The sequence below is a fragment of the Dasypus novemcinctus genome, chromosome 23, assembly GCF_030445035.2.
Source record: "Dasypus novemcinctus isolate mDasNov1 chromosome 23, mDasNov1.1.hap2, whole genome shotgun sequence".
Lineage (NCBI taxonomy): Eukaryota > Metazoa > Chordata > Mammalia > Cingulata > Dasypodidae > Dasypus > Dasypus novemcinctus.
In genome coordinates, this window is record NC_080695.1 from 51478429 (window position 1) to 51489940 (window position 11512).

The 11512-nt window shown below is 41.1% G+C and overlaps 1 non-coding gene across 1 annotated transcript; it reads left to right on the plus strand.

The window, feature by feature from the left end:
- Positions 1-238: 238 nt before the first annotated feature.
- TRNAT-CGU (transfer RNA threonine (anticodon CGU)) lies at positions 239-311 on the plus strand. The gene has a single exon. It is a non-coding gene; the product is annotated as a tRNA-Thr (tRNA).
- The last annotated feature ends 11201 nt before the right edge of the window (positions 312-11512 follow it).

The window sequence follows — 11512 nt, forward strand, 5'->3', positions numbered from 1 at the left end:
CTTCCACACCATAGTGCACCCCCTGGTTTTGGATGCAGGTTACCTTCAGGAGCTGAAATTGGAGTTGCATCTGCTTTTGAGCCCTTTCAAACACGCACTCAGCCACCTGCTGGTCCACCCCTCTTATGATGGCATTGTTCATTCTCTCACAGGCTTTTGTGCAAGTGATCTGAGCTGCCTCTGCAAAAATGATAGCCACAGTCACACTACAGCAAAGACCTAGTGTGGGAGGAAGGGCACCCGGCTAGCTCAGTCGGTAGAGCATGGGACTCGTAATCCCAGGGTCATGGGTTCGAGCCCCACATTGGGCGCCAGTTGCGTCTGGGGTTTGTTTAACCCCGACTCTGACGGGAGGGTCTGGAGGGGTCAGGCTAGACCGCAGCGGCATCTGAGGCTGCGGCAGACAGCCTCAGAGGGGCTCTCAGGTGTGGAGGACACACGGCAAGGGGAGGAAGAAAGCTGCGGAGACCAGGTCTGTGCGCAAGTCTGGTTTATTGCGGAAGGGGATATGGCTTTATAGGGTTAGGGACTGCGTGGAGAGATTTGATAGGTGCGGGCGGTTACTGCTTCCTGATAGGTGATTGTAAGCAGTTGCTAGGCAGAGGGCAGGGGGAGAGGTTAGGAATGGGGGAGGGGAAAGGGGAAGTGAGAGCCAACCAGATGTTAGGCTAGGCGGGAGATAGTGGGAGGTGACCGTTATTGATGTATCTTGCCCGGGTAGGCTGAGGGCGCTTCGCCCGTACCAGGCTGAGGGCGTGGTCGCCCATTCCAGCCACCCTGAACTGTGGCTTCAGGCTGTGCACACGCCTGTTGCCAGGTCAGCTTAGCAATGGTGGCTCGCACTCCCACAACCTAGATATCTTTAGCATCAGGGAAAAATATGTGTGTATACACGTACATGTATGTACCTATATACATACATATATATACCATTTCCACAGTGATGGAAATAGTTTAAAAATACAATGGCACAAGCAAATAACTCTCTCAATATTGAGATAATAACTATCATTCAGAAAATCTGTGCGAACTAAGCAGAAATTTACAAAATCCAATCCCTCTCTCCTCTTCCACAATGGGGCCACCAAAAGAAAAAAAGGCTCTGGAAAGTGAATTTACATGTACTTAAAGAACGTAAGAATGAAGCATAGACTTCAGAATTTGGAGTCTAAGTAGCTGAGATTCAGCATGGAGAGGAGAAGCAAGGAATCCAGATAAAGAAAGCAAGTAAAAGTGTTTGTAATTGGCCTTTCCCCAGGCCCTTTCAATTATTTTGACCTAAGACATGGGAGGACAAAGACTTTGAGGAACGAGGGCAGTAAAGGATGCTGACAGGCTGAACAGATAGCCCCTGAGGAAGCAGGGACACTGTTCTCTTGAGGCTGCACCTTCATAGCAGGATTTCAGTACCTTCTGAACAGAGGTACTGAGAGACTAAGGATGTTGTCTCCCAGCCTCCCAGGATGGCACTTACCTGGGAAGCCAGGGTAAAAAAGGCCCTTTGCTGCAATTCCTTCCAGAGCAGCAGGTGGGTGTTCCTGTGTGTGGCAGGAATTCCCCTGCCTTACATCGTGGTTGATTGCCTCCAGGCTGTTTCCACTACTGGGCTGCAAGCTTTTCAGACCAGAAATTTGACATAAGACTCTATTAAACAAAAGTTCTTCCTATAGCACCTCGCACTGAGGAAGCATTTGGTAAATATTTGCTGAGTTGAACTCAAGCATGTGCCTTAAGTGGGATAGTACTGGAACAGGCCATTTTGGGTGGGGGCACAGGCTATTTCTCTAGTGTTGCCATGTAAGTTGGGCTGAGCCTGGAAGAAAGTAAGTCACGGACAGGAATTTTAGGGACTCAAAACTAAAACATAATACTTTAACTTCTTTCAGCTACTCTACTTTGGATGATATTGTATATCACTGGCAAAACTGATGGAGACAAGAATGAAAATGTTAAATGATTTAAATTTTTAAAAACTAAGGGTTCTCTGAGGATTCCAGCCTCAGGATTTACTGTCAGTTGTTTTCCAGTGGAACAAACTTGGCCTGGGTGTCCCACTTCTTTGTAGCAGCATCCCCTCTCCCCTACCCCTTTATGGCTTGTATTTCCTTATTTATTTATTTGATTGTTTGTTTGTTTATATATCCCCACCCAACCCCCATTGTTTACACTCACTGTTCTGTGCTCTGTGTCCATTCACTGTGTGTTCTTCTGTATCCGCTTTTCTTCTCTTTAGGTAGCTCAGGAAACTGATCCAGGGACCTTCTGGACTGGGAGAGAGGTGCTCAATCACATGCACCACCTCAGCTCCCTGGTTTGTTTCATCTCTTATTGTTGCTCCTCTATATCTCCTTTTGTTGCACCATCTTGTTGCGTGACCTCTCCGCATGGGCCAGCACGCCTGCATGAGCCAGCACTCTGTGTGGGCCAGCTCATGGTGTGGGCCAATTTTCCATCACCAGGAAGCCCCAATATATTAGATAAGAGCCCAATCACTTGAGCCACATTGGCTTCCTGTATGGCTCGTATTTCATAACTTCTCCTAGGAGAACTTTCAGACCCTGGAAACTCCTGGGGAATAAGCAGGAAGATAAATGGACAAACTCCAAAATCCTTCTGGAGAGAAAGCCACTACTCAGCCTTGCTACCTTCTTCATTCTATAAAGAACTTATCTCCTGGATTAGGAAACTGTTTTCCACTATCATATTTTCAACCATTTCTTTTCCCAATTTCCATCATTTACTCCTGCAGTGAGTGCTTAAAAACAACTATGCGAGGCATCAGACCTGAACCAGAAGGGTTCCCAGACTTACAGAAGAAAACAGAGCAATATCTTAAGAGACATTAGTGGTTACTGTGGAGTAAAACAAACAAAAACTACCTTGTGGCCTTGAATATATTTCTAAGCAAATAGAAGGTAGATGAGACCTAACTGTTATCAAATGCTAATAATGTGCCAGGCAGTGTGACTGTCCTAAGCCCTTGACTTAAAAAAAGCTATAAAGTTGATGTAATAATTATCATTTTATAGATGAGAAAACTGAGGTTCAGAGAGGATTATTGATGTGTCGAAGGACACACAGCTAATAAGTGACAGAGCCACATTTTGCCTATAAAATTCATCAGCTTTGCACTACCCAGTTGTTTCTACTTGAAAGGGTAGAACTTGATCTATACTTTAAAAGACAGGTGACATTTAGGGAAGTGAACAGAAGGAAGAGTTATACACTATGGGGATAATATAGTGAACAAAGTTTCAGAGTATCCCAGGAGCAAGATGTAGCATGTTGCCGAAGAGAGAGTATAGGTTTTAAAATCTAGCTCTCTACTTATGGCCTGGGTGACATTGCAAAATTTGTGTAATTCCTCCCAATTTCAGGTTTTTCTATATAAAAAGACAGAAGCCACTTTATTGGGTTATTGGGAGGATTTGAGGATGTAATTCTTATAAAGTGCCCAACAGAGAGCCTGACACATCACAGTAACTCTTTCTTTCCTGGCACACTGGCCACAGGGCAGGAAAGACAGGAAAAGGCAACTGGAGAGTCTTGAATGACACTCTAAGGATTTTGGAATTTACCCCACAGACTTCTAAACAGAGGTTGGGTGGCTATAGATAGAATGGCCAAGATGCATATAAAGAAACTGTCAGAAGAGCAGGGGTGGAAAATGTGGGTGCTGAGTAAGACACAAGTAAAGGTAGGAGGATGGATGAAGCAGCAGCAGTGGACTGATCATATGAAATCCCAGAGGTGAAGGAGAAAGGGCATTGGGGACAGGAACTATACTTAGAGATTAAGAGATTCTGCTTCTGTTAATGGAGAAAGAGACTGGAAGTCAGTGGAAGAAGGAAAGAGGAAGGACACAAGTTGTTAAATCCTCCAACTCATGCCACCTATGTGAGCATTCACTGTGTCAAACACATACAGTGTCATCGTTGAGCTACTTTTCCTTTTCATATTCAGAGAAGGTCCTGACTGCCATGTGTTTGCTTAACTCCACTCTCTCCAACCAAACTACCCTGACCTGGGCTCAGATCCCTAAAAATTTGATCCCCTGCTACATGTTTGAGATATTTGATAAGAAATGGGAATCATAACATGAAGCAACACCTCAATCTCTACTCTAGGTCAGCATGGGAAATATTTAAATAAACCAAACTAAGAAGGCCTTTATGCTTTGCCAAACACCAAGCTTTCCTCAAGTTGCAAGCTCCTCTTTATACTTCTAGATCCAAACTACAAATTCTTAAAGATGAGATTCTTGCCCAACGTTCTTCAGATGTTTGCTCACAAGGGAATGAGATGAAAGATCCTTTGCTTGAAAATGCCTCCAAATCGGGATCAATTTGGTCATAAATAGGCTGAGTGTGGCTTCACTCAGATCTATTCTTGCAAGAGACCTGGAGGCACAGATGCCATTCTTCAGGCAGACAGCGTTCAGAGTCTGGTGAAAACCTTGGTTTCCTTTATTCCTTTACTTTTTTTCAAATTTCTTCAGTGCTCAGTAAAGAAGCAGTCAGTATTACTTTGTGGTTTTCTCCTGACTGGGTTAAAGGCCACAGGTGTGGGGAAAGGGACTTTGGCCCAGTGGTTAGGGCGTCCGTCTACCATATGGGAGGCCCGCGGTTCAAGCCCCGGGCCTCCTTGATCCGTGTGGAGCTGGCCCATGTGCAGTGCTGATGCGCGCAAAGAGTGCTGTGCCACACAGGGGTGTCCCCCGTGTAGGGGAGCCCCACACGCAAGGAGTGCACCCATAAGGAGAGCCGCCCAGCGCAAAAGAGGGAGCAGCCTGCCGAGGAATGGCGCCGCCCACACTTCCCGTGCCGCTGACGACAACAGAAGCGGACAAAGAAACAAGACGCAGCAAAAAGACACAGAAAACAGACAACCAGGGGAGGGGAGGGGAATTAAATAAATAAAAATAAATCTTTAAAAAAAAAAAAAAAAGGCCACAGGTGTGAAAAACAAAATACAACTCATTAAATGACTGAGTTTGAAATAAAAGGGACAAGCATGAAAACTTTGGGTAAGTATGTACAATGAAGCTAGTCTGACCAATTTCCCAGAAGAGTAAAGGGCCATAAAATAAAGATACATATACAAAATTAATTACAGAAAGAAATTAATGCCAATCATGAAAATGTAATTACACTGTGGTTAACTTCACATTTCATACAAGGGCATCTAAATTAGTAATCCATAAAACAGGAACATCTTTCGCTTCCTCTTCTTCACTGTCTTTTTAGGTAAAATCTTCAGGACTTTGGGCTGACCACCCACAGATACAGGTCAAGAGGTCAATCTGGATTTCATCCCTCTCCTGCCCAAAGTCTCTTAGAGCACAGCTGACCTGCCCCACTGACCTTAGCTCTTGGCCTGGAACTGTCCCCTACTCTTCTATTTTACCCAAGCCTAGCAGCTGGGTTCTTGTTCTACAGCTGTGGGAAGATGTCCTGGGACTGACTGGTCATTGTTGCAGTAATTTCAAGGCCAAATCAGTGGTTCTAACACATTCTGGGGTCAGTTGACCTGGTCCAATTTTAATTTTAAAAAATCCATCTTCTACCAGGAGTCCACACATATTAACAATTGAAGTTGCGTAGCCTTACTTCTTTTCTAGAATTACAGCCCCCCCTGCTTCCTCCCAGGTGCTCCTTTATAAGCTGCTGCACAGTGCTGAGAGGGGCAGCTACACTGGCTTCACCAGTTCTGCCACCTACTGGAAACAAAGGGCTGTCAGGTGAACTCTGTGTAGCAGTATGTGCATCCCGCCTTCTGAATGTAGCCTATGTGACACTACCCCAAAGATCCTGTACATTTACATATTTATTTATCAGCTTCACCCCATGTGCCATGATCTCTGATAACACAGTATATTGTAGATAGAGCATACTTCTTCCTGAGAATGCATTTTGCCCTAGAATTTACATTGGAAAACCAACTCCTCTTCTTCAGTTTTAATTAGTATCACCAGAACTTCCCATTCATCTGTAGATACCACCTAATAATAAGACTAATTCAAGTGGTTACTGAATATAAACATATACACATATAAACAAAAAACATTATTTAATTAGGAAGAAGGCTAACTTTTTCATTCAAGGTATTAAACAAGGAAAACAGAAGGAATTATTTCTATGAGACAGTGGGCAGAAAGGACTGGGAAAAGTGGGATATAAATTGCCATTGAAGCCAAGAAAGTGGAAGGTGACCCAGGCCTCTTTTTTCAGAAGGCATGGAAGTCACGTTGGATCACATATAGAGAGAAACTGGGGTTTAAAGATTTTGGAACAAGGGAGGGACACAGTGGAATACAGGAATTTGAAAGCAACAGTGTTCAGGGTGAACAGGAAGAGGATCTCTCAAAGGAAAGGTCTTAGGCTACTGCCTAAGTACCATGAGGAGAGCAGAATAAGGACTGGAAATTCATCAGGTGAAGGAGGATTGTAGAAGGATGGTTAGAGCAATTTGCTGACAATGAGGGAAACTAAATAAAATTAAGAAAATTTCAATTTGTATATTCTGAGAAAAAAGGATTAATTCCAACCACTGAACAAATGGGAATATTTTTATACTTAATGTCCTCTGGGACATTATATGACATCTCACTCTATATTTAGAAGAGCAAAATATTGAAAACTGCCCAAATGTCCACCACAGACTAAATTCAAAAGAATATTATGGAGTCACTAAAAATGATGTAAATATGCATAGGATATAGATTGGGGAAGGAAACTAGGCTATAAAATAGTATAAAATATGAAATATAAAGTATTTCCATAAAAACACTTATTAAAATCCTTTATCTATTCTTAAAAACTCTTTCACATACATACAGAAAACATTTCCTAACATCTGGTAATATAATTTCCAGTGACATACTTGCAATTACTTTTCCCTATCATCATGTATGGATACTTAGAAACCTGTAATATGTGTACAAGGTACAAAATGCTTAAGTACTAAGCAGTATATTGTATAATATCTTTCTTCCTCCCTTCATGATTCCCTAGCCACCAAATCCTCCTCCCATGGTTTCATGTATCCTTTCAGTTACACACATGTGGTGCATTTTCTATTTGCACAAATGATAATATACTCTATATACCACTCTGCTCCCTTTCTATATTCCTTGAACAATATACCTTAGAGATCTTCACATATTACATAGAATACTCCTTATTTTATTTTTCCTTATTTTTTTTAATGTTACATTAAAAAAATATGAGAGCCTCATATACCCCCGCCCCCTTCAGCCCACTCCTCCCACATCAAAAACCTCTTTCCTCATTGTGTCACATTCATTGCATTTGATGAATACATTTTGGAGCACATGGATAATGGTTTACATCGTAGTTCACACTTTCTCCCAGTCCACATGTTGGACCATGGCAGGACATACAATGTCCAGCATCTGTCCCTGCAGTACCACCCAGGACAACTCCAAGTCCTGAAAATGCCCCATATCATGTCTCTTCTTCCCTCTCCCTACCCTCAGCAGCTACCGTGGCCAGTTTCTCCACATCAGTGCTACAATTTCTTCCATTACTAATCACAATAGTTCCATAGTACAATATCAGTAAGTCCACCCCAGTCCATACTCTATTCCTCCAGCCTGTGGACCCTGGGATGGTTATGTCCACTCCCCCTCTATATCAAGAGGGGGCTTAGATTCCACATGGATGATGGATGCAATTCTCCTGCTTGCTGTTGTAGAAACTCCTTACTTTTTAAAAACAGGTGTGGCCATCTCAGGAGTCTCTTACTGTCACAGTAAACAATGCTTCAAGCAAGGGGGCTCTTGAGGGCTCTAGAGACATCTAGACACTATAGGCATGGTAGACAATCTTAGCACTTTGGCACCTGTCAATGCACCTTGCCTTGGAATATATGTTTCCCAATGTAACAAAATTAGACTCATTTATAATTTCCCTACACATGACTCTTCTGCCCTTTTTAGCTGAACCCATGTTAAGCACTATATTCATTAAGTATATATCCCAGGTACTTCAATCTTTGGTCTCTTCGAACGTCGGTGGAGCCCTGAATCTCAGCAGAGTTGCAAAATCTACTCTCCAGTTCATTGAACTTGCCCAGGACAACTAACAAAAGGATAACATCCATAAGCAATAAACACAGAGTATCTACAATGGGAAGCAAGACAGCTCCATCCCATTTGCCCCATGGATCTAAGCCCCCACACAATTAGAAACAGAGTGGCCATCACCATCCCAACATCCTCAAGATTGAGGAATGAACAAACATAAGGGGGGAAAGCAATTATGGACTAATGTAGACATTACTTTTCGAGCAATGGAAGAACTTGTAACATTGCCATAAAGGTAGTGGCCACCACAGTTTCTGAGGGGAAGGAGAGGGGAGAATTGGTGCAACATGGATATTTCTGGGACAATGGAATTGTCCTGCATCACATGGCAATGATGGATACAGATCATTATACCTTCTGCCAAAACCTATAAAATTGGGCAGTGAAAAGTATAAACTATAATGAAAACTACACACCATGGCTAGTACAATGTTTCAATATGTGTTCATCAATTGTAGCAAATACACTACAATAAAAGATGTTAGGGGGAAAAGTGAGGGAGTGGTGGGGATGGATATATGGGAATCCTCCTATATTTTTGATGTAGCATTTATGTAATTTAAAGCTTCTTCCAAGAAATTGTATCACTGATGTGGAGAAAATGTCCATGGTAGCTGCTGAGGGTAGGGAGAGGGAAGAAGAGATAAGATGTGGGGACATTTTCAAGACTTGGAGTTGCCCTGGGTGGTACTACAGGGGCAGATGCTGGACATTGTATGTCCTCCCATGCCCACTGGGTGGACTGGGGGGAGCGTAAACTACAATGTAACCCACTATCCATGTGGTGCAGCAGTGCTCCAAAATGTATTCACCAAATGAACTTAATATGTCACGATGATGAAAGAGGTTGTTAAGGTGGGAGAAGTGGGGTAAGGAGTATGGGGAGTATATGGGGCTCTCATATTTTTTGAATGTAACATTTTAAAAAAATAAAGAAAAATAAATAAATAACATTTCTGATCCTTTGTATTACAAACACGACTCAATGAATATCCTTGAATATCAAAATCTTTGCCACCTATGTGCAGAAAATATTCATAGAAGTGAATGGAACTAAGTCTATGTGCAGAAAGTATTCATAGAGTATGTGCAGAAAATATTTGTAGAAGTAAATGGGACAAAGACAAAGGATATGTATACCCTATATTTCCTTAGCTTTCAATCAATATCACAAAAATGCCCTGCAAGCAGTGTACTAATAATTTACATTAGCAACATAAAATAGTGCCTGTTTCCCCATTCTCACACACAAAAAAAATTCAGCCTGGTGCAGCTGCTGTGGAAACCAGTTTGATGGGTCTTCAAAACATGACCTGGAAATTCCATTCTAGGTATATTCCAAAATAACCGAAAGCTGGGGCTCACATATGTGTACACCAATGTTTAGGGAAGCATTATTCACAATAGTTAAAAGGAAGTGGGAAAACCCACAAGTTCCCCAATGGAAAATGGATAAACAAAATGTGGTATATTCATAACAAAATGTTATTACTCAGTCCTAAAAAGGAATAAAGTTCTAACACTTGCTACACCATGGATGAATAGTGAAGACATCATGCTGAGTGGAATAAGCCAGACACAAAAGGACAAATACTGCATGATTCTACTAATGTGATGTGTCTAGAATAAACAAATTCAGAGAAAGAAAGTAGATTAGAGGTTGCCAGGATCTACGGGTGAGAAGAATGGGGACTTAATGCTTAAGGGGTCTTTTCTGTTTTGGGTAATGAAAAAGCTGTGGTAATGGATGGTGGTGATGTTAGTACATTGTACACGTAACTAATGCCACTATATTGTACACTTTAAAATGGCAAATTTTATTGCACCTATGTTACCATGATAAAGCCACATGTTTGTAGTGAATTACGGATTTCCCTAATTCAGTTTGGCTTCACTATGGACATGGTAATAATTAGATGATATTCTTTTATCTGGAAAAAATATTTCATCACAGTGTGGTGTGTTGATAGATCGATGTTGTTTGGGAATTCTGCATGTGTGCATGATTGCTTTATAAGTTTACAACTTTGTCATATAAATTATATTTAAAAAATAATATTAGGGTGGTTTGGGGGGGAAATACACCAAATGTGAGAAAAGGACTATAATTAGTAGTAAGATTTTGACAATATTCTTTCATAATCTGTAACAAATGTCTCATGACAGTGAAAGGTGTTGGTGAAGGAATGATGTATGTGACCCCAGTATAATGTTATGCATGTTTGCTTTGTAAGTCCACAACTTTTACTATACACTTATTTCTTATGTATGTTCAGATAGAAATGATATAAAATAATAATAATAATAATACGGGGGTTGGGGAAAACACTTTGGTTAGTAATAATATTTTAACAATGTTCTTTAATCATTAGTTTAGAATGTTTAACAACAATGCAAGGCATTGGTGGTAGGGTGAGTTATGAGAGCCCTGTATGATGGTATCTATGTTTCTTTTGTAAGTTCACAACTATTACTATACACTTATTGTTTATGCATGTTTATGCATGAGTGGTATACTTCAATAATTTTTTAAATGAAAAAAAACACATTGAGACTATTTTTTTAAAATACAAGTTCCATAAGTCTGAAATTAAAAGTAAGAGTTAACTCTGTTGTGGTGACTTGGAGCTCTGTAACCCAGAAAAACAAATTCTTAAAGTTAATCCATTCCTGGTGGTGTGAACCCTTGTAAAAAGGAACTCCTGATGTGGTTATTTTGGTTGAGGTGTGGCCTGAATGAATTAGGATGGGTCCTAATCTTATTACTGAAGGCCTTACAGGAAAACTACAGAGAAAGAGAGAGTTTGGGAAAGAAGCCAGAAGCTGGAAATCAATGGGACCTGGAAGAGAAAGGAGAAGAGGCAGCCATGTGCATTGCTCTGGGAAAGAAAAGCCAAGGACCAAGGATCTCAGGCATCCAGCCCCAGAACACCAAGATGTTCTGGCAGAGAGCACTGCCATGATGATACCTCGATTTTGGACTTCTCTTAGCCACAAAACTCTGAGCCAAAAAATTCCCATTGTATGGTATTTCTTTTAGCAGCCAGGAAACTCAATCATGTATGAACTCTTCAGACACCTAGATTTAAGCTTCAAATTTTCTCAAAGAGACCATTGTTTAAAATGACCTTTGACTGGTAAGCTAAACAGAATTGATTGTGCCCAAATTACATTTGGAATAGTGCATAGAGAAGGGAAACTTAATTCTATAGATAGACTGGGAATATGTCATTTTTAAAACTATCCAACTTTCAAAGGGATCATATTTGCCCATCATGCTTATATCAACAGCATTTGCCAAATTCAGGAACACATGAAATACAATATCATTTTCCATGTATAACTGGTGTATGGAACAGGAATGTGGAATTGTTATGCTATACTGTTTCCATTTTTATTAAAATA